We start from the raw sequence: 23,823 nt of genomic DNA on the forward strand, positions 1-23,823 counted from the left end.
CCCCTCGCAGCCGCTCGGCTCGGCTCGGCACGGCCGCGGGGAGGCACAGCCCCCGCCCCGCCGCCGTCCCGCCCGCCCGGCGCGCCCCGGCGCGGCCCTCAGCGCCCCGGCCCTCAGCGCTGGCGGCGGGGGGCGCCCGCGGGCGGCGGCGGCGGGAGCGCGGGCGCGGGGGTGGCCGAGGAGCGGCGGCGGCGGCGTGAACGCGGCTGCAGAGCCCCAGCGAGCCGCGGGAGCGCCGCGCCCGCCGCAGCCGCCGGAGCCGGGCGAGGAGCGAGCGCGGCCGCCCGGAGCCGCCCGGAGCCCCGCGGGGAGGCAGCGAGGGGCCCTCGGCGAAAGCGCGAACACAGCACCCCCCACACCCCCGCCCCGCCGCCTCCGCCCGCCCCCAGCGAAGAGAAACAAAACACAACCCCGGCACCGCCACGCTCTCCCTCCTTCTCCTCTCGGCTTTTGGTGGTTGTTTTTTGGGGTGTTTTTTAAAATTTATTTTTTTCTTTTAATTTTTTTTTTTCTTGGGGATTCTCCTCTCTCCTGCCAGACTGACTTACACGTTCTTGATAATTTCTCTTCCCCTCATTTTTTATACTCTTCTCCCTGCTTCCAAACCCTGTGTCTGTGTGTTTCAATACTATCACAACCTCTGCTAAAAATAGATCTTTTTATACCCTTCCTCCTCTCTGACCCCATCCAACACCCCTTGTTAAGGTGAGTTGTGTCTTTTCATCACTTTTTTCCTTGTGTGTTGGTTTTGTTTTTTCTTTTTAGTTTTGGTTGGTTTTTTTGGTATTTTGATTTCGTTTCTTTTTCCTTTTTTTGTTGTTTGTTTTGCTTTTTCCCCATTTAGGGCAGGTTTTAGGGAGGAGGGGATGTGGAGGAGAGAATTTCACGGGGAGTCAGGCAAAGCCTTATTTTGCCTTCTGCAGCCTCAGCATCATTCCGGACTGCTCCCTTTTATCCCAAGGATGTAGCTAGCTGATGAAAGTGGGGAACTACTCTTCCTTAGCGCTGCATGCTTGGGAGCCACAGCAACAGCAGGAAAAAAAAAAAAAAAACAAAAAACAAGCTTCTCCTTTTCCTTTCGTCCTACCCCCCACTCCCTTCCTCATTCCCTCCTCCTTGCTGTGTCGTTTATTTGTTCGGTTTTTTTTATTTTATTTTGGTGGGATGTTTGGTTGGGATTTGGTGGTGGGTGGGTTTTTTTGGGTTGTTGGGGTTTTTTTGGTTTTTTTGTTTTTTGTTTTTTGTTTTTTTTTCTTTCTGTGTGTATGCTTGGTTTCTGTTTTGAAGCAATACACAGGGGACTTGGAATGAATTGCATGTAGTGCCAAGGGAGCTCTGTGTGTGTGTGCACGTGTGTCTTGAGAGCGAGTGAGCGTGTGGGTGAGTGTGCAAAGTGCATTTGTATTTCGTGTTCCTGGGGTGATGAGTGTTAAAGCCACCAAACAGTCCCTGTACATGGAGCAAGGAGCACAGCAGGGGCTGCTGAGGGAGAAGCTGGTCAGGGATGCAGGAAAGCTACAGAGCTCTCCCCAGAGTTCAGTACCCTTGCTCCAGAACATCTTTCCATAGATCATTGCTGGCACCTTCAAGGTGATGGCTCCCATTCCTCTCCTGGCTTCTCAGTAGAGGAGGGCAGGAAAGGAAAACTTTACAGCTAATGAGGAGGGATAGCATTTCTGTTCCTCCAGCAGCCCGAGACAGTGTTATTCCAGGGATGAGTGGGGAAAATAAGAGTTGTGATCCAGAGCAAATGGATCGTTTGCTGTTACATATTAGTGTTCAGTGAGAAAAAGAGACTTGAAACATTATCAGTTTGGTCAGCTAGCAGGAGCATTGGAGTCCAGCTTACTTCCCAATTCCAAAGTTGTTTTAGACTGTTTTTCATTCTTCAGAAAACTGTGCCTATTGAGTGCAGAAATGTGCTTTTATGGTAAAACAGTCTATTATAAATTGCTGGGGAATGATTTATTATTCAGAGGCAATCAAGTAATTTATATGTTTCATGGATTTCCCCCAAGTCTTTTAGTGTGCCTTCAATTATGTATTTTACCTTTGTGTATGAAGCGGGTAATATAGATTTTAGTTGCATTTTAACAAGGTGTTAAGGCATAACTTGCAGGGTGCCATTTGCCAAGTGTCACTTAATATGAAACAAAATAACAGCCTCTAGCTCTTTTTCATGGATTTTTCACATCTCTCTTGTTTGTTTCAAAACAAGCGGCGATTTTGCTTAAGAACTTGTAAGGAAAACTGGCTTCACAATGGTACACAGTTTCAGATATTAGCTCAAAAGTATTAACACTTGTCTGGCTGTGAGACCTGAATTTAATTATAAAATACAAATACAAAGTGAAAGAGCACTTGGTATACATGGTTTTCTAACAGGTTGAATCATTTTTGTATCTAAAAGTTTACAAATGAGCTAAAATGGTTGTTGTGATCTGTGTTTGGAGGCCTTAATGGGTACAGGAACATCAATGTTTCCTGTCTAGTTGGTGCAATTCCAAAACATCCTGTCTTTCCTCGTGCTGCATAGATAGCACTCAGTAAAAATGAGCAGTCATGGAAATAGTCTTGTGCTATCAAGGGACATTTCATCATTTCTTGTTAGCCAAAATTAAAATATTTTACACAAGTTTGCCTTGGAATTTTTTTTTCTGCTGTGGCTGGCTGATTGTGAAAGTGGGAAGCCTGCTTTGAGTGAGATGTGACATTCCTGATGCTTGATAGCTGTGAGGGGAGAGACACCTGATGTGCTGTGTACATCATTCTTGAAGGGATGCAGGGTAAGAAAAAGGGATGGAAAACGAGCACAGTGCACTGGCAGTTTAGATAAATAAATATGGGGGATGCATGTTAGCTTGTCATCTGTGGTTCTGCTGAACCCTGACTGCTGGCTAAACATATTTTCTTGGTAAGCACTGCAATGTGATACAATTTTTCTGGTTTGATAGAGTTTGCTGTTAAAATCACATGTAGCACAGAACAGTTCTTGTTCTGCAGATAAAAATTGTGCCACCTCGTTTTAATCCACTGAAATATCCACTACTCCTACTGAAGTCACCAGGAGTTACCTGTGATCAGCACTCTTCATGGTTTTTTATCTCACCATATCAGGATTTAGGATATTTCCAAAGGATGCTATTGACAGCAGATCTCGTTTTGTTTAGATTTTACTTTAGGTGCATATTGTGTGTTTACAGGTAGACACTATCTTTTACCACAACAACACTAAAATATATCAGGAAATGGAAAACTCTTAACATTGTTTTTCTCAGGAGCTTTTAAAGAGAATTCTCCCAATGTCCTTTCACTGCTTCAGGAAAAGCAGTGCTCACTTCAAAATCTACACACTAGGAACCTTTAGTTGGTTGCTTAGCTGTTGGTGAAAAAAAAAAAAAAGAATGTTTGTACACAAAAAGAGCAAGTTGTGTTTGGGGTTTTTTTATGACAACTGAAAGACAGGAGTGCTTTCAGCTGGGCATGACAGTGTTGAAGTAAGGTTGATGTTGAGTTTGATCTGGGGGTTGTTCCCACTGGCATGAGTGACAACACACCAACACTTAGCTTGTTCTGTCATGTACTAACCTAGATTAAACATCTCTAACTTATATTTTGAGATTTGGATATGGCATCAAACCTTGGATTTATTCACTTCTAAAGCCTTTTTTGTTTGTTTGTTTTGTTTTTGAAACAAGTCTTTTAAAGCTGTGAACTCCTATAAACAAAATAATGGAGTGTTCATAAGTCACTCCAAGTTTGTGGACCTTATTGCTGTGAAAGTAAGGTGGGATTTCTCTCTACTGCTCACAAACTGAAATTATTTTCTTGTATTATTGCACCATGTTATTCTGCAATGTGAGTCTGAAACTCTTAGTCAAAGCAGTTTTTATTCTGTGGATGTGGTGGTTCCACAAAAGAAGAACATGTGTATTTTGTCTTGTCCTAAATTGCAACTACCCATCAGGTTCAGTGACATTTTGTTGCAGGGCAAAGTTGCTGTTTCATTTGGGTGTAGTTATCGAGGAAACCGTATTGATGACAGACTTTCTTACAGTTTTAACGAAGTAAATGAGAACTGTTACAGGGCTGCCTGGTAATTTTGGGGCTGGGGTGCAGTGGTTTTATCTGTATCCATGCAGAATGCAATTACAGTATACATTAAAAATCAGTAGCATCTGAAAATCCATTTTTCACTTTAGATACCTCTTTGTTTACTAGTTTAAAGTGGTACTATATATTTATGCATTTCCGTCTGAGTGTATATTTGTAATTTTAACGCGTTTAGATGAATGATGTTACCTTAAGCAAAGACGACTATTTATTTGCATTCTGTCTGCTGGAAATACGGTCTTTATAATAAAATAGGTATTTTTCTTCTGTTGTACTTGCTTATGCATAGAAGAAAATTAGTATTTTCCTCCTGAGAAATGTGTTACTCTGAAGAACCAGATGCTGAACAGAGCCTACTCGCAGTTCCCTTCCCATTCTTGGTGCATGTGGATGAGTGTCAGAGGTAACAAGTGCTCAGGCATGGCAGGGACAGGAGGAGGGTGTCTCTCTGCAAAGCAGGAGGTCTGATGATCTGGTGCTGCAGTGGCTGAGTTGTTCAGGGCTAAGAGAGCAAAGCGCTCCCTCACCCTTAACAGTGATATACTCCTTTGTCTTATGGCTTGCGTTCATCAGTCTACTTGGTTTACCTTTTATTAGTTAGGGAAGATTACAGTCTGGCAATGCTAACACAGCTTCCTGATGACAATGGTTTGTAGGAGATCAAGTGAAAGGTAATTCCGGAGAGGGGTCTCCAGCTACAGTGTTTCTTTGCGGTGTGTTTTTATTTACTCCAGTTTTCCCTGGATTTTCATCCAGCTATTCTGCCCTACTTGCCGGCGTAGGCTGGAGGTTGTTTTGTGTGCAGAAAGTGTTTGTAGGAATGGGGAAAGAATGTTATTGCTAACTTTAGACAGCAAAGTGTAACTGTTCCACCAATTCCAACCAAATGCAAGAAGAGCTGTGGCACTGGAGCTAAAATGCTCAGAATTTGCTTGATATAAATATGATATTTCATGTCTCATGAGGAGAGACACCTTTTAAAACATAATTCAAAGGGAATGCATTTTTCAGAATGAGTTTTACTGTAAGTCCCAGTGATCACTCATGTCCCAAAGAATCTGCTAGGAGCAGCCCAAGTGATTACAGGTTAAAGTGGGGTGAGGCAGCTCCTCCTGCTCCATCCACTTCTGCAGCTCCATGCTGGTAGATGGTGCCTGTGCCAGCACCGCCATTGTATCAGTGACAAAACTTAAATTTTGTTTATAGGGCGGTATACATAATGCACTATTGATTCCTGCTAGCCTGCAAGGCTTTTAACAGAGTATGAATCCAATAATTTTGATTATGGATCTTGCAACATCTGACTTTCTCATCTATGCATTAGATATATTTAGATGCTGTGAACACTTAATCCAAAGGAGCAAAATGCTTGTCTTCTGTAAATGACAGAAAAAATACTTTAATTAGTTCATTCATTTGGCCTTTTGAGGTGTGGATGGCTCAGGACTATACATTTCTTGATTACAATTTGGCTCTTGGTTTACTTAAAATAGTTGCAGAAGGATTTACTATTAATAATTTTTGACAAGCTCTTTTGTGTGCATTTTAAAAAGTGGTTAGTTTTATAGCAAGGTTTTAGGGCCAACCTCAAAAGTCTGATGAGAAATTAGTCCTCTTATTTATTAATAGTTAATATTAAATTTCATTAATTAAGTGACATGTTGTGGTTTAACCCCAGATGGCAACTAAGTCCCACACAGCCACTTGCTCACTGCCCCACCAGCAGGATGGGACAGAGAATCCAAAGAGTAAAAGTAAAAACTCATGGGTTGAGCCAAAGACAGTTTAACAGGTAAAGCAAAAGCCATACACACAAGAAAAACAAAATGAGGAATTCTTTCATCACTTCCTCTGATGTGGCAGGTGTTCAGTCATCCCCAGGAAAGCCTGGCTCTGTCTGCTCTAACAGTGACTTGGGAAGAGAAACATCATCATTCTGAACATCCCTCCCCCCAGCTCTATATGCTGCACATGGTGCCGTAGGCTAAGGAATATCTCTTGGATCAGTTGAGGTCAGCTCTCCCTGCTGTGTCCCCTCCCAGCTTCTTGTGAACCTCCAGCCTCCTCACTGGTGGGGTGGGGTGAGAGGCAGGAAAGGCCTCAACACTGCCAGCGCTGATCAGCAGTAATGAAAATATCCCTGCCTTATCACCACTGTTTCCAGGAAGGATCCACACCTCAGCCCCATACTGGCTCCTGTGAAGAAAATTAGTTCTATCCCAGTTAAAACCAGCACAGGTATATAGTGGCACAGTCTGTTTCAAAGATACTGGCACTTTACATACAACAGTATCTTTTATAATGAGGCATCTGCAGCTCCCATAAAGATTTTTTAATCTGCAATCAAAATTTGAAAATTTGTACAAATCAAAGTGATAGAGTTCTTTGAGCTCTAGTAGAATAAAGCACTGTGGCTGTATGATTCTCTTACCGGTCATACCATTGTCATTCTTTCACCCGGTGAATTCATAAAACATCTACAAGCCAGCCTTAGCAGTTTCAAGCACTATCTTTAGGTAATGATGGCTGCCTCAGTAACCTTGAGTACATCAGTATTCAGAGACAATGTGGTGAAAGACAGGGAACATGAGCTGGGAAGGAAATAGGATCCTGAGATGGGGTTAGAAAACCTTTCAGTACAAACAAAAAAATAAACAGAAAAGCCTGTCTTTCTGAAGGAGAAGACAAGTAAGTACCTGGCCATGATGTTCTTCCAAGCTTCTTTGGACTTCTTTGCTGGATAAAATCAGAGTGTTTATCAGCAGTGCGGAAACTTAATGAAATTTTGTAGAATCATAGAACCATAGAATGACTTGGGATTGAAAAGGATGTTAAAGATCGTCTGGTTCCAAGCCCTGTGATGGCCACCTTCCAGGCACAGCTCAGAGCAGATCAGGTTTCAAATTTGTATAACCCAGCTGAGGCTGTAACAGGAACGGAAAGGTAGAACTTAGCAAATGTAAATACTTGTATTTAAATAAGGATGTGAATGGTTCCTTCTCCTGTTGTGATATCAATGGAGAAGTGTGTTCTGTTTCATTTGTGTGCCTTTTGAAAAGGTTTATACATTTTGCCTTATAGTATCCAATGGGGAGCCACTTAGGTTGTAAAAGTATGGAAGTTCAAAGTTAAGTTTATCTTTCACTTAACCATTACAGAGGCATGGTCAGGGTCCCAGGAGTTCTCATTGCAGGTCTTAGAAACATCTCCTAAAGTGGCACTGAATGTGGGGTTTGTGTGATACTGTTCCTACCTGTAAAACAGGATAGCAGAGCTATGACTAAATTCAGCAATTCCTATTCCTGTTAATTTCTTAACTTCAGTAGATTTCTTGCCTAAGTGAGAGACTCCAAACAGGCTGGTAGAACACTGACAACGGGGAAGGTGTGAAGTATCTATTATTATTACTTCAGAGAATCTTATCTTGTATGAGATGGCTCGTGTTTCAGGCAGTCTGCATAGCTAAACCAAAATTACTTGGCACTTTCATTTGATTTCTGCAACACGACACTGCTTGATTCCATGAATAATGAAATAAATTGAGAGTTCTTTCTAAAATCTGAGGTCTAAATAAAGCACATGTTAAGTGTAGGAATCTTTTAAATATATTAATTCTGTATGATAAAAAATACAGTCTTTTAGCTTTATGTTTCTGGTTGTCCTTCTACGTGCAAAAAATTATTTTGTCTGTATTTGGATTTTCATCTAATATAAAAATATTTTCTGAATTCTAGAAGCAGGTGGATACTTCATTGGTTACTCTTTACATGTCAGAGACGAGACACTGGTAAGGCACTGGAACAGGCTATGCATAGAAGTTGTGGATGTCCCACCCTTGGAAGTGTTTGAAGCCTGGTTGGATGGGTCTTTGAGCATTCCAGCCCATGGCACAAGGATTAGAACTAGATGATCTTAAAGATCCCTTCTAACCGAAACCATTCTATGTTTCTGTGTCACAGACATCAACTGATTAGTCATCTCAGCAACCCCACCCTTGAGTTTTGTAGTGCACAGACAAAATATTAAGCAGCAATGATAGTAAAATAAAAGACCAGGAGAAGGTAATTTATTTTCCTTCTCTTTTTACGGTTAGTTTTCAGTGGTAATGTGGGGTAGAGACTAGAAAAGAATTGTAAATGTGACTGTTCCTAGCCACCAGTTTAGTTTTAAAGCTGTATTTTGAGGGGGGATAGGTGCCTGTGTTAGTATTTGGGATTGGCAGAATTCTCCTGCCTGGCAATACGGAAGAATCTGGGAAGAGGAGGATTTTGATTCTTTCGAGTCTGAAGGTGAAATCTGCAGTGCCATATGGATAATATCAGATCCTTCACTCCTGTGAGATCTTTCCAGTATGTATTGCAAAGGCAAACTCACGCTTGATCATCAAGGCTGAAATCTTAAAAGCAGGTTCTAAATTTGCACTCTCATGCAGATTTTGCTTGTGTGTGACACATACAAGTACAGTCTAGAGGTGTAAGCAATGTGAGGCAGAATGAGAGATAGTAGAATATAAGGAACCAAAGAAATTTTTAAACGAAAGGGTAACAAAGTACCTGCATAAGCAAAAATTAAAAAAAAAAAGTAAGTGTGGTGGAGTCTTTAAGAGAAGATGGAAGAGAGAAAAGCATTGCTCTGGGATGGGATTAATAAGATTTAACAGAATGTGAGATAAAAGGCACATAACAAATATCAGAGATTGGAGGCTGGATTGGAAGAAAGCACAACTAATGTTAGAGGGCGAAATTGCAGGCTGAAAGGGAGCTGTACACTGACAGTTTAAAGTATAGTTTCAAGATCAGCTTAAGTTGGTCTAAATTCCAACTGCTTCTGCACAATCCTCCTTCTTTCCTCTGAATAGTGTGCTGCAACTGGTAATATAAAAAAAAATAAAATATTTAGCCAAGTCAGGTCCTTGATCCATCTGACTAACTGCTCATATTAACACTACAGCTGCCTCAAGGCACAGTGGAGGGGAGGCGTAGGAAAAGGCAGCATAAAATTGACTTAGGCTGACGATGGATCTGTGCTCTTGGTCTGAAAGTCCTGGTGAGATTCTGACTTATAAATTATTTAGAAGAGAGTCTGGCTAGGAAGACATGGAGTGGTAGCACAATGGAAGGAAGAAGCCACCTGGGACAGTACTTAGAGTGAGCAGTTAAAATGGCTGCATGCAAAGGAAAAAAGATGTTAAAAACATCTAAGAGGCAAAATAAAGCATTTAAAAGTCACAAAAAGAGAGTATTTATGTTGTCTTTGTATTGAATTCATGGGCACACCTGCTGTGCAGTCTTTAATTACATGATCAAGCAGGGCATTTTTCCTACTCCTCACAAGCAGCTGCCCTGTCCCTCATGAGCAGAGGGTTGTGCCGAGCAGTGCCTGTGACCTGGGGCTTGCTTCACCTCCTTCTGTTATGAATGACAGAGTCCAGAGCTCAGCAGTCCTGCTGGAAGCTTCAGGCTTCCATCTCACATCCTTCATGTGCCTCCCCGTCAGAGGCCCCCAGCATATTCCATCCTGGCTTTTTATTAACCCAGCGTTTATGGCTCCCAAACAAAACATTTTTCTGCCCCTTTTATCTCAGAGCTGCACCTGCAGTCTGCCATACATGTGCAGAATATGTTACGCTTACTTTTAAATGGTAATGCATGATTCAAGTTTCTCTTGCAATAAGAAACTATATAGAAGGATAAAAGTAAATTCAGAATAAAATGCCTTCAGAGAAAAGGAGGAAAAGATTAGAATATATTTTGTAATGAATGAAATAGAAAGCTCCCAGGTCTTACTGGTTATCTTTTCAATGATTTGTTTTAAAATATTAAATGGGGACATTAGATTATGCAGGAATACACAGACACATGCTAAACCGCATTATGGATTCCATTCTTTAGAAGAGAGGGTTGAAAAAAAGCAATGTATCCAGCCCTGTGAGAAATAAGATGCGGGCAGATGATGTCATGCTGTCTAGACTGGAATAAAAGATGTATTTTTAAAAATTTTAGCTAACTTACTTAAATAAAAAATTTTGAAAGTCTAAGAAGTAAGTGCTAGATGATTCTCTTAGATTTTGCTTTGATCATGTTCTATGGGTTCTGGTGCCTTTTCATAACATTTTTAAAACCTTTATTTTCTCCCTTTAAACATACCTATAGAGAATTGCATGCTCATAAGAAGATATGACTGATTCTTCTGGGTTATGCAGTTCAGTCCCTTGCTTTTGCAGCCAAGATGTCATATAATTCCTTTCATGTACTGATCAAACTCCTTCTTACAACTATTTAGGGAGTTTTTTACTTCCCATACTCCATTTGGAGGCTGTTCCAGTTTTCTGGTTTCTTTTCCCCTTAAATATGTTCATGGCCTGCTTTTATTACTTTGTTTTTGGACTACTTGAGCTGTTGTACTTGAGCTTCAATGTAAGATATTTACTGACTAAGAGCGTGGAGCAGTCCTGCTCACTGCTGGACTTTAAAAGCAAAGTTCTTGCTGGACAGAGGCCAGCTAGAGTGATGACTCCTGAGTTCTTGTGAAGGATAGATGATGGTGTAGAGTTAGGCACAATAGGTTTCATGCTCCTCATTTATGGATGACTAACCTTAAACCAGATTTCACTATTGACCTTCAGAGTGTAAATGATATGTCAAGAGCCTTAGCCACATTTCTCTTTTGGGAGGTTTGATCTTCCAGTGTGCAGTGCTCCATGGGGTTTTTTGCAGACTCATTTTCATTTGGCTTAGTTCTGGTTTCTCACTATAAATAGTTCAAGTAAAACAGAAAGAATCTTTGTTTGTAGTTTGAAAAAAAGTCCTGCTCCCCTTTTGGATTAAATTTCAGTTGGTGAGAGTTGAGTTCTTAACATTTACACAGATGCAATATTCTAAGCATTAGTCAGTCTTTCAAATAGGAGGTAGCCATTATGCTCTAAGCAAAGTTATTTTAATATTGGACTATCTAATATTCTTAATCAAGAATGCATTGGATTTCATGTAGCTTTGGCACTCTGTTACCAATAAGTACTTCATTTGGGAGGCCAGAAATTACTAACTTTTGATTATGAGCACATCTTCTGGTTTTAAAATTACTGGTAAAGGGAAGATGTATTTTTTATTTGTGATCCTTGAAGTATAATGCAAATAGAGGGCAGGAAATTCAAGTGGCTGGTATTTTTATGTTTCAAAAATTTATTTCAAATAGCTTTCAAAAAGCTGTGAGTACCAATGTTGGCATACCCTCACCCTGAGCACTGTGTGCTGGGGGTTCTGGGCCCTGCAGTTTAAGAAGAATGTGAAGGTTTTTGAATGTGTCTAGATGAGGGCATCAAAGCTAGAAGATCTGTCCTGTGAGGAGCAGCTGAGGACTCTGGGCTTGTCTAATTTGGAGAAGAGGAGGTTGAAGGGTGACCTTTCTACAGCTTCCTGACAGAGAACATGAGGAGGGAGGTGCTCAGCTCTTCTCCTGGGTATCCAGTGATGAGACACATGGGAATGGTTTAAAACTGGACCAGCAAAGGTTCAGACTAGATATGAAGAAGCATTTCTTTACTGAGAGGATGGTCAAACATTGAAACAGGCTCCTTGTAGAGGTGATTGATGCCCCAAGCCTGTGTTTGAGGTATTCTGACAATAATGTGCTTGAACTTTTGGTCAGCCCTGAATTGGTCATGCGGTTGGACTAGATGACCATTTTAGGTTCCTTCGAAGTGAAATATTTTGTCTATACACAATATTTTCAGTTTTCTATTTCTGTTCTTTTTCAAAAACCAAGGAGTAAAGTTGTGATGTCGAAGCTTTACATCATTTGCAACTTTAAAGTCATAGTCCCCTATATGTGAAATATTTTAAGCAATTGTATACATTATTATTACAGGTAGTTAGTGTTTACCTAAAATGGAATTATTGCAGTTTTCTACTTCTTGCATATTATTTGTCATTATGTTTCTGTTGGAAATTTGACATGGATGGATAAGATACAGTTCTATTTATCAGATATTTTTTAAAGACCACAATAAGTAGTATTTACTGTGTCAGTGCTATAATACTACAACAAGAAGCAGGATCTGAAACAGTAAAATTCCACAGTGAATGTAGCAGCTGGAACTGTAACTCATATCATCTGCCCAACACCAAAAACTCCTTTGAGCTTTCTCCTGGGGCCGTTGACATTTGCCTTGCCTGCAGAATGACTATGCATGTTATCTGCAAGGCATTAATCCATTAGTAATGTGCTACCTTTAATCCTGGTGTAGATGTCCTCTTCCTGGAAAAGGGGTGTGTGTCACAGCATAAAGATTTCTGTATACCTGTGTGGGCAAATAACTTCCCTCGTTGGATTTGTCCCATTTAACCTAGCAGGACTGCGGTTTGGAGTGTTTGTAGGAGTCAGCTCTGAGTCATATTTGTCCTGCAGACCTGGGCATGGAAGGGATTCAAAATCCATGTAGGGGAATAGATTTCCAGTGTGTGCGTGCACAAAGGTTGGGGCTGGGAAGGAGCCTAGAGCCCTTAGCACTAACTCTGTTCATCGGTCCAGGATGTTTATGCTGGCTTAGAAGAATGCAGCAGTGCACACAGAAGTGTTGTTTACATTGCTATTATTAAAGAAAAAAAAAACAGGAAAAAAAAGCCCACATGATTTTTTTCTTAAAAAATTAATTATAGATCTGGAAAAAAATATAATAATTATATGTCATGGCAGTGTCTGACCAGTTTTTCTGGGATGCTTCGGATGCTTTTTTATTTCAAATTTCTTTTTCCACATACTGTTGCTATGGTAAGAATCAGCACATCAGGGAGAGGTGTCATAGGAAATAATGTAATAAAAAATAACCTATAAGAGCTTTGTATTTCATGGGACAGCATAGGGACCACAGTTTGGAGTTATTACTGAAGCCTTGTCAAAAGAGTTTTCAACTGTGAGTGGCACCTCATTATTCAGGGATTGTTTTTACATGACCAAAGCAAATAAAAAAATTCAACCGTTTTATCAATAAAATTACATTAACTACAAATTAATTCTTACTTTCTTTAGAAAATACTAGGTCTTCTAGAAATCAAGAAGGGAAAATAAAATAAAAAAATATGAAAAAAAACCAAAAGGAAATATGATAGGTCCATAGAGATGAAGGTAAGCAAAGCAAAATCAGAGATTTTCAGCTTTTCTGGGAAGTATGGGGGGGAGGAGGAGCAGAGAGGGATTATGTAAACCAAGGTTTTCTCAACTTGACTTTTAGTAATCAAGTCATGATAGAATTGGATGAGTACGAGAACGTGGAAATACCAGCTGTGGCATGCCAAGTTCCTATGTAGTAAAGATTGATCAAAGTAGTTGAGTATTGAAAAACAGGTGGCATCTTCAGATGGTTCAGACCTTATTGCTGCAACTCCATTACCAAGAGTACTTGTGTACCACAGCCTGCTAAACAGAGACCCTGTTGAAGAGAATTGAATTTACTGAACAGAAGTTACCTATGTTTTAAAATGAGGTGAAATAAGCTTATCATGAGATGAGGCTGTACTTTTAAAATAGCAGCTGTAGGTACAGATTAATTAAATGCATGAGAAGAGGTGGAGAGGTGACTAGAGACTCCAAGTTCTCTGAGTAGCCAAAGACATGGGATGCAAGACTCTATTGGAAGGTCAGGAGATCAAAGGGAATCCTTATATTCACTGTTAGAAGAGAGTGAGCTTGCCACACAACAATTTTAACTTCAATTCCTACAACAAGACACTGGAGAAAAATCCATGAGTGGGCTTCTGATCCCCTCCATAGTTTTGGCCTTTGGATATAGGAGACTCCAACCCAACTTCCCCATTTGATAGGCAGAAATAGGGAGACTGACCAAGGGAATTTAATCCAAATTAAATATTTATCACCATAAAACTGAGGGGTTTTTTTTTAATATGAATGGTTCCATCAATCCAAATGTTGCTCTAAACTGCCACCTAAATGCTATGTAGAAGAGTAGCTCTGTAATATTAAACCATTTGAAATGGAAAGTAAAAAAATATGTTTAGTTAGGGGTTTAGTTAATTCTTCAGACTACAATGACTTCAGTTATTTTTTGAGCAGATACCTCCTCAGTTGCAGTCAGTGGCCTCATGCCAAGCCCAGCATCCATTTGGAATCATGCAGAGTTTGCACTTCAGTAGTGTTTTAGCAATGTGACAGGCTTGCCTCCAAATGTCCTGGCTGCAATTTGCTCACAGTAACCTCATTCAGACCCACCCATGTGTTTCAAGGGTTGGCTTTCTGCTGTTTAGCTGATGTTTTGATCCAACATACCAGATCTCACTTGCAGGATGGGTTTTAGACTCACAGAGCAGCAAAGTTGTGGTGAAGGTGCCTTCTTGGCAGCAGAGGACCTGGTTTTCTCCCGAGGAATGCTGCTGCTTGTTTGGTCCTCCTGCCTGTAAGAATAAGTGCTCTCACACACTATGATGACAGTGGAGTTCAATAACAGCCAGAGTTGAGGAAGCAGGAGGATAAGCTGTCCAAAAACTTTGACTTCTTGGAAAATCCCATTCTAGAATCACTCACTAACTTCCATCAGTATTAAAGAGGATTTTGCACCAAAGACCTCTCTGAAAATCCTGCTAAGCTTCTGTCTTTGTCAGTCCTAGATGTGGATATTTCAGATCAGAGAGCAGAATTACTATTATTTTTAGACAGTTTTTCCGAAGCACTGTTGGCAATGTGCTTCTTGCCTTCCTCCTCCCATCACCTGTAACTCTTGTGTACATTCACTGATGTACATCAGCCACATCTGCCAGGAGAATGTGAAGTTCAAAACATAATCCACTCCCTAGAAATTCTTTCAGATGTGTGCTTGTACAGATGAGGAGAAGCAGACTGTTTGTGATGGGCTCCAAGGCGTGACAGCTCAAGACCTTTGGCATACTCCAACTAGAGGGGTCAGACAGGGATGGACCTTCTTAGACATCTGAGAGACTTGCAGTCAACAGAAGCTTGTAGACCCTCTCTGTAGGGCTTTTGTTCATAACCCTGACATGATAACCATGCACATCCTTCATGGCTAACCATGGCATTCAGGGATGCTTGGCACTGTGCTTGGCACTTTGTTGTCTGCTGCAACTTTTCTTAGAATTGCGCTAATTTGCATTGTTATTACAGCTGCTGGTGAGTTTTGGATAGCCATATATTTCACCAAATAGTTTATTTTAAATGCTTCTCTGAGAAGGGTGTTTTTTTGAGGTTTAAAATGTGGACGGTCTGAATGAAAAGGAATGTTCTTCTTTCTAGTCTTGTTTTGAGGATGTCTTCTGACACATGAAACTTTCATTATCCTTTAATTATTGATAGGAAGCATTTTCTTACCAGCATAGCACTTACACACAGTAAAGTCACTTTTCAGGAGAAATTACTGCAAGCAGTTTTTGGATGAGTTTCAGTTTTGAAAATTGCTTAGGTTTTTTTTCCCTCTGTTTTTTCTTAGTATCCCATAAATTAAGTCACAAATTATAAGCAAGATCGTCATGCTGTCATGAATCACTCAAGTACTAATGGCCTAATGCACTAAGCCTTAATTAGTAATATTGTATTTTTAAAAAGACAATATTGTGAATGAAACCTGAGCATGCACTCTTTTATAACTGGGCTTCCCAGAAGATTTTAAATGGATTCCTCTTCTTAGTATGTTTTTAAATAATTGATACGGCCACTTCAAGCCCTTGCTAGACAAACGAATTATTGGCTGCTGGTGACAAAATTTGGTTTGGGCATAATAACTTCACAGAGACATGGCACTGCATACATCTGCTGCTCTAATTAGAAAGTTTGCCTAGGGTGCTTGTATCAGAAAGAGTGGGAAAAAATAGTGCTCCACAATCTGTTGTAACAGAGTGATTCCTGCAAAATTTGATTTATACAAGATGTCTGTTTAACTCTTTCACTTCTGCTGGAACAATCTGATACCATTTCAGCAAATTTTATACAGGCAGGACAGTACTGGCCTTACCTGAATGGGCTGCCTACTTGCAAATGCCACTTTAGTGTGCCACATTTAGGGCCTGCAAGTGCATTGTTCCACAGTGCAAAAAACCATCTTATTGTCTTCTGTAGAGCAGACCCTTGTGACCATTGCTGCTGTCTCCTACAGGAGTCTGCCAAGAGGCTTTCAGTAGCTCCAACCACAGAGAATAGCCAGCAGCCCTAGTGCTAAGTCCCTTTATTCCAGGTAGGCTCTCAAGTTATGAGTTTTTAACAGAGAAAGTGAAAATCAGGACTAACAGCTTAAAATGAGTTTTGGTGGCCCAGTGATAGCTGTATATTTTTGGAGGGAATCTTGTTAAGCTGGGACTAAAAGCAGTTGCTGTGAGACAATGATCAAGCACATCTTGTTGAACCAGGGAACAAACAGCACTGGAAACCAAGCCCCTTCTTACTGGAGGGGTTGGAATTAGTCCAGTTGAACAGCATTCTGCTCAAAAAAAAAAAAAAAACAAACTGTTGTTATGGGAAGAATTAACTGGAAGTGTACAAGTAAGATTGGCATTTCTCGTTGCTGATTTTAATTTATCTATTCACTGAATATTTCCTGGAAAATTATTAGTTTCAGCAAATATCATGTGTGTTCTTCCATGACAACACACAGCAGGAGTTTGGTGTCATGGAACTATAATTTATTGCAGCTTTCTGAAGAAAGTTACTAGGCTTGGTGGAGAGTGTAGAGAGTGAGATCTTGTTCTCCTTAGACCTCATTTAAGTCAATAAATAATTCCAGTACAAGGAACTTTAAGGGCCCTGAAAATAAAGCAAAGTGGAATTTAACTTAAAGAAAAGAAATCATGCCAAAAATGTTTGTGCTTTGAAGGAAGTGAAATGTAGTCAGGCACATGAAATTCCCTGTTATCAACCAATCAGAATGTTTCAGAGAATAGATAAATGTCTTAAAGCCAGGGAAAAGTGTTGTGGTATATGAAACTCTATTTCACGTATCCAATTATCTGTTCATACTATGCTATTGTTGAACAGCAAAGAGGCAGAGCAGGTCTTCAGATATGCTGATGAAATGTTTATGAAAGCAAAATCCAATATCAGAAATTGGAGAAGTGTAGCAACCTGAGATGAAGGTGTACTTCCTAATATCTGTGGTTATTTTGAATTTTCCTTATCCAAATCTTTACAAAGAAATCAGGAAGCATTATGGTGCTGACATACATTTATAGACACACAGCCTGACTTACCACTGGAAATCATTTTATTTCTTCTACAATGTTATGCTTTACCTAACTCAAGTATTTATGTAGGCTGTTAACTCAATGGTCAGTGTAACTACAAAAGTATTTTTCTTGTTTTCAAGACCACAAATGATGATGGTAGAATAGTATATAGAATATTTATACATATTCACAAATTTGTGGATAGAAAGTATAAAGTCTTTATATTATTTCCAGGAAATATTAGGAATTTTCTAAATGATCAAAAGAAAGTGATTTTGTTCCAGGATGTAGGGAGGAATTAGAAAGGAAAAAAGGAGAGGAACCTACAAGTTGTTGTCATTTATTTGTTCCCCCAGCAGCAAACACCAAAAATCAAAGAAATCTGATTGGAATGATGAGAGACTTTAGATCACCTGGAGCTGAAGTTAAGTTTATTTTCCCTAGCAGGCATACTTATAGTGCTCTATTTATGGGTATTTGGGGGGGTTTTTAAAGTTTAATTTCTGCTGAACTGAAATATATTGTTCTAGGGAGGATCTCATAAGGGAGAACTATATAAAATTCCTTTCTTATCCTTCTAGATGATTTTTCCTTTTCAGCGGGTCATTGGCTTTTATGCAGTGTGCTGTGTTCATTTGTGGACTAACTTTTGACATATGCATTATTCATATTGGGACTGGTACAAGTTTTATCAATGATTGCAGTGTCCAAAAGAACATTAGGAAGAATGAGGAACATTTTGAATGCACTGGTACTCTACAGACTTGTTCATGTTGGGCATACACCAAGACTTTTTGCATATCCTTTCTCAATCACTCTTGATACACAAACAAAATTGAATTAAGTACAGAGTGGTATTTCAGCAGCAAAGATGCATTCCATTCTCATTTGTCCTGCTTGCCTCATCAGCCCAAAAGGCCATATATACAGGCAATTTCTTTTCTGCCCTTCTCAAGTCCCCAGGCAATGATACTACACCAAAAGCATAACAGGAGGCAGTTTTCATGCTCAAATCACTTTCTTGTTTCAGAAATAATCACTCTTCAAAAATAAAATCTGAAGAAAAGAAAAACAAGAAGAAAAGAATCAGAAGCTGATGGTCAAAAAGTGCAAAGGTGGCTAAAATCTAAAATGTGACAACTTAGAGATATTTCCATGGTATCTCGTTTCCATGGGAGTTCAGGGGGCTTACATCTTTCTATGAACTTGACTTCCTGACCAACCTATATAAGGTATAAGGAGAAGCCTTTTTCCTTATCTAGGAGATCATGGGAATCTGATGGCAAATAGCGTCATGGAAGATCTCGTCAAGCCAGAGAAATGAATACATTTCGCATCACATGTGGGAAAGCTGTCCCTTCCAAGTGCAAGTTTGCAAGCTTTGATTAACACTGGAAAAGCTTCTTGGTCAGATATTTTCATGAGAAGCAGGTTTTTCTGCCAGCACGGGGCGAAAAAAAAGCAACGAGTTTCTGAAACCAAGTATTCAATCTTGTGCCACAGCACCACATGAGCAGGATGTGGCAGAATGTTGTCATAGCACTACATGATCAGTATAAGAAGGAGGAGCAGCCAAAACCCCAGCTACACATATTTTTGGGCACCTGTTAGTAGACACCAAAAGTTCCTTGGATCTTATCTGTAGTTGTGACAGAGAGCTGAATGAAATACAAGGCTTGCAAACAATAAGGAAAAAAAAGCACTAAATATTTTGAGTGTAATAGAACTATATGCCAGCAGGCAGCGGGGACTCACAGAATGAGAATCTCATTAAGTTGTTATGTATGTGTTCATACAGAGACATATATGGAAAAAATTCAAGAACATAGATTTTATGTGGTGTTCTAGGCAGAAAAGAAGACAGTGCTTATTAAAAAAAATAAGGTAATTATTTTTTATGCCAGATGACCTAATGGTTGGATGAAGAAAAATAAAAGCGCTGTCAGGTGACTGAAAGGATGCTACAATACTTATTTTTTAGGCACGCTGTCTTAACCAGTACCAATTTTGAAACTACTGATTTTTGATAATCCTTTGAAAGTGCCCAGTGACAGAGCTTTGTTAAAGCTCTGTCACTTTTTTGCAGTGCAACTTATTGCAGGCTACAGAGCTGGACTACAGACTGGAATAATCTCTAAGAAAAAGGCTAAGATCTCAGTAAAGTAGTTCTCAAACAGAAATAGTGGAAGGAGATGCAGGGGGATCACTCAAAAAACCTTGTTGCCTTATTCTAGTTTGTTTTTATTGTTATTTACACACGCTGCTGCAAATTATACCTAGACTGAGTTTGTACAATTTGAGACCTGCCCTGGTCTGAACTATTTGTTGTGTCATAAACATCATTTTCTGAAATGTACCTCCTTTTCTTTGGTATAAGAATACAGTTATGTATGGAAGAGTATAGAAGACATTTCAATATATTTTCATTATCATTTCTTTCAAGGAGAGCTGCTATCCTGCCTGGGCTCCTACAGAGTCCCTCCCATATTTGAAGCATATTTTCTGCTGGTTGGAGAATAGGTTGGGTAGTCACATTCACATGAATTGGGGACTTAATGAATAAGAGTGCCTCATACAGATGCTTAAAGAAATTTTTCCTCCTGACTTGCTCTTGTGAGATTTATTATGAGGAAGACTAAAGACTGTTCCAGGCCAGTATTTGCTCAGTGCTTAGTTACAACTGAGATTTTTTAAATCTGCTGTCTGCCTAGATATTCAGAGTTTCCACAAAACTCAACCCAAAGAAATGCACATAGGTGTGTAGTCACTGTGTGCTTTATTTTTCTGCAATGATATTGCATGGAATGCATCTGTGTATTCTGTGTAGAGAATCAGGTTTGTATTTCCTTATTCCAGGCCCAGTGTAGTTACAGCCCTCTGTGGTTTTGACTTTCACTGTAGAACTTCTCACAGACAGCTTTACTGGTGTTTTATTATGAGTCATGGTAGTCTGCTAGTCTCATCTGTTTCTGCCTACTTTCATCTGAAAATTTTAAAGTAATATTGAGCTTCCTTTTTGTTGAAAGTTCAACCTGCGGGATAAAATATAAAACATTTCTAAGATATTGCTGTTCAACATGATTCAGTCTACTATTTATATTTTCTTCAAAATCCACCCCAATAGCTAACATTCAGAAGCACTGAGGTTTCTGACTCTGTGGGTAAGCTCAGTGTTGAAATCCCTCTTATTTATTTCACCATTTTGAACACTAACATATTCCACCACAAGGTCTCTCGCTGCACAGAAATATTTTAAATAGCTCTGTTAGAGCAGGTTCAAAGGATGATCTCTCTGACATGCATTCTTCAAAGCAAGACTACATTTCTCTGCAACAAAAAAAAAGTGTCTTACCTCTTCCCCTTCCTACTGTGAGTTGTGCCAGAGCTGTCATTTTTTCAGTAGGGATTGTTTATAAGAAGGACCTATATTCTGCTGTTCAGCACAGTAGAAACCCTTGAGTTTTCAGTTTCAGTGTATAAATATTGATTTTTGTACCTCACCAGTTTTGTTAGTTAACTCAGAGGTTGTAGCATTTTTTGTTGAATGCATTTCTTTAAGGAAGTAAAATATGACACCTTCCTGAAGACTAAGTGCTTGTTTCAGGAAGTGACCATTTAATCCCAGCAGCTAACTAAGGTTTGTTTGAGGTGTTCTGTCTTGGATCTGATGGGTTTTATTGCTTAAGAAAGCCCTTTTCAAAAATGACCACAGATGGCTGTTTGTGAGCAAGCGATGAAAAATTTACATATAGATTCAAGTTATAGTTATCAAAGCTCTTGATTCTTGTTAGATGTGTATAGCTGTTCTCAATGCATTTCCTACAGCAGTTTGCTTAATTCTTTCAACATATCTTTAGATTAAACAGAAGTATTATTACTCATTAGAAAGCACTCGATTTTGCAGGACCCTCTTGTTTTCACATTTCTGTTTTCAGCACTTCAAGAAGTTAAGAACAGAGGATAAGTTAGAACTGGGAATGGTCCCAAACTTTGATCCAGTGAAAGTGCTCTTCATAAAAAAGCCTTTATAGCTAGTTATCCATGGAAAAGCTGCACTTTGAACCTCAGGCTCATGCTGTGGGATTTGATTCCTAGAAGACATATTCATGGCTCAGTGACCAACCTTTGCTCTCTCTCCTGTGAACCTGACTTCAGAACTCCAGCCAGTTGGAAAGCACTTCTGTAACCAGAAAGAGAGCAGCCTCAGGCTTGCAAAGATTACAGATAGAGGATACTTGGCAATGTGAAAAATCATCCTCGCTGGTGTATATTTCAACACTCCTCTGAAAGCTCAGTTTTGCACGTTGTTGTGCATTGCTCGGTCACCATCAATTTCTTCTGAAACCAGTGGACCAAACCCTCAGCTTCATAAATCAGGGAAACTGCTGCTGTCCCAAAGATATGCTTGATTGCTACAAAAAAAAAAGTCACAGCAAGCCTGAAGATGGTCTGAATTTTCAGGTCTGTATATTTTAAGTCTTCAGTTCTACCCAATGCTTTTTGATACTAGGAAAACTTTCTCATCAAATAGATTTGTGGGGGGCTTTGATGCATAGATTAGGAAGTTCCTTTATTTTTTTTTTTCTTTTCAGAGAGTAGGGTTTTTTTTATTTTTCCCCATAAGCAGTGTATGTCTCATTCCTCATTAGTAAGATGTGAAAAGCCACGTCTGACTTACAGTTTTTCTTTTAAGTACCTTCAGATGACATTTGCTGAGTAGCACCAGTTGTGCAATATAAAGAGGTGGCAGGTAGTCTCTGCCTCAGACTTGATGAATTGAAGTCTTGGTGGTGTTCCCCAGCAAATACAACAAACAGATCTTCATTGCATTTAGGAGACTGTGGAGAAAATTGAGGGAAAGTGAACACAGCAATTCCCATAACTCAGTAACACCTGCTTTTGTCAAAAATTCCACAAGTTCGACTAACACAAACAAGAGCAGAGAGGGAATGGGACATGAAAGGATAACAAGTACTCTTGTGTTTGCACTTGTCCTCATCCTACAGTTTTTCAGAGAGCCTCCCAAAGTGCTCCACACCAAGTGAGGTTTTTCACCCTCTGAGCCCTGGCAGCTCACCCTTAGGGTTTCCCAAAAACTCCTATGCCTACATGGAGAACGACAGCTCAAGGCTTTTTGTCATGAGGCTTTTTGTGTGTTAGTGAACCAGAATTTTAGTATTGCAAGAAGGCATTCCCTGCTCAGAATCATTACTTTCTAAATGCTGTTCCTTTCATATTTAATTTTGAAGCTATTCAGCAGGGCAGCCACTCATAGCTCTCTCCTTCCTCTGCCAGGCTTTCATTCCTTCCTGTTCCATCATCAGCATGAAGGAGGTATTTCACACTTAGCTGCAGTGAGTAGCACAACTGCAGATTTTGTTTGGGGCAGCAATCTGACTCTGGTTGTGGAAATCTGTCTTCACAGGTGCAGTGGTGGCAATTTTATCTGCCTCGTAGTGCATAGGTAGGAGCAAATATTCTTGCTGTGCTATTTATTTAGCTAGAATCTGAGTATTACATCTTTCCCTTTGAATTGTACCTGAACATAAAGAAGGCTCAACTTTTCACAGCTCTTTTACAGTTTAATGTACTGCAGTTTCTTTGGTCACTGAAATTGTCAACTTTACTATAAGGACAAAACACCTTGTAAGCTGTCTCAATGAAGATATTGCCTCTCCATAACTGTCTTCCTAATCCTTTAAGCCTTTCCCAGCCCAAATTCCTGTGAATATCATAGGAATGCAAGAAATCTAGGACAACAACTTAAAACAATTACTGAGATCAGTCTCTGTTTGAATAATGCAATAGTTGTATAAATATTGAAGTTAGGACTCCGCATTTCTGTTTGCATTATTTCTGGCAACTAATCCTTCAAGAAGCCAGGGGGTTCATAAGTGAGAACTGCTGATAGCTTACATAACTTTGTTTTGATGCTTGTTTTCATTGTGAATCCTTGCCTGGATATAGACCAAAAAAATTGCAGCTAAAATTCCGTTCGCTACATATTAATTTTTAAAAATTTTTAATTGGTCTTTTAAAGGTGGCATGATAGCTAGCAAAGAAGCTACATCTGCATATATTATTCGAGATAACTTTCTATTTTTAAGGTAGGGACTGTGAAAAAATTATTTGCATAAGGACTGTTGGGGTATGGCAGTGCTACACAAATCTTGTCAATAGAAGTGTCAATAGAACCAGGAGGAAGAAAAACAATTGAGAGAGCTCATTAGCACTCCAAAGTATATATTGTTAGTTCCACAAGAAAATACTTACTGAGCTGACAAACACTGGGAAAGGTTTTCCTTGCTGCAGATAGAGTGCAGCTTCTCATTCCCATTTTAAAACAATATTTGCAATTAAATGTCTAATCAATACAAATATGTGCATAATACAGATTTACTGATAACTATTTACTTAAGCATGAGTGCACCCCAGTTTCCTTCTTTCCAGAGTCTTTACTCGTACTGCTCAGCATCCATTTCCTGCTATGTATTGGTGCTCAGCATCTCTGGGAATCTCGGGGGGAAAGACT

General features: G+C 39.7%; 1 protein-coding gene across 2 annotated transcripts in view; it reads left to right on the forward strand.

Annotated features, from left to right (window-relative positions):
* The first annotated feature begins 279 nt into the window (after positions 1–279).
* Positions 280–23,823, forward strand: part of LOC132082512 (poly(rC)-binding protein 3-like) — a 496,107-nt gene continuing 472,563 nt past the window's right edge. For both annotated transcript variants that reach the window (XM_059487243.1, XM_059486931.1), the window contains exon 1: positions 280–705. The gene's annotated coding sequence lies outside the window, so the exon portion shown is untranslated. The remainder of the gene's footprint in view (positions 706–23,823) is intronic.

This window comes from Ammospiza nelsoni, chromosome 1 (genome assembly GCF_027579445.1).
Source record: "Ammospiza nelsoni isolate bAmmNel1 chromosome 1, bAmmNel1.pri, whole genome shotgun sequence".
NCBI lineage: Eukaryota > Metazoa > Chordata > Aves > Passeriformes > Passerellidae > Ammospiza > Ammospiza nelsoni.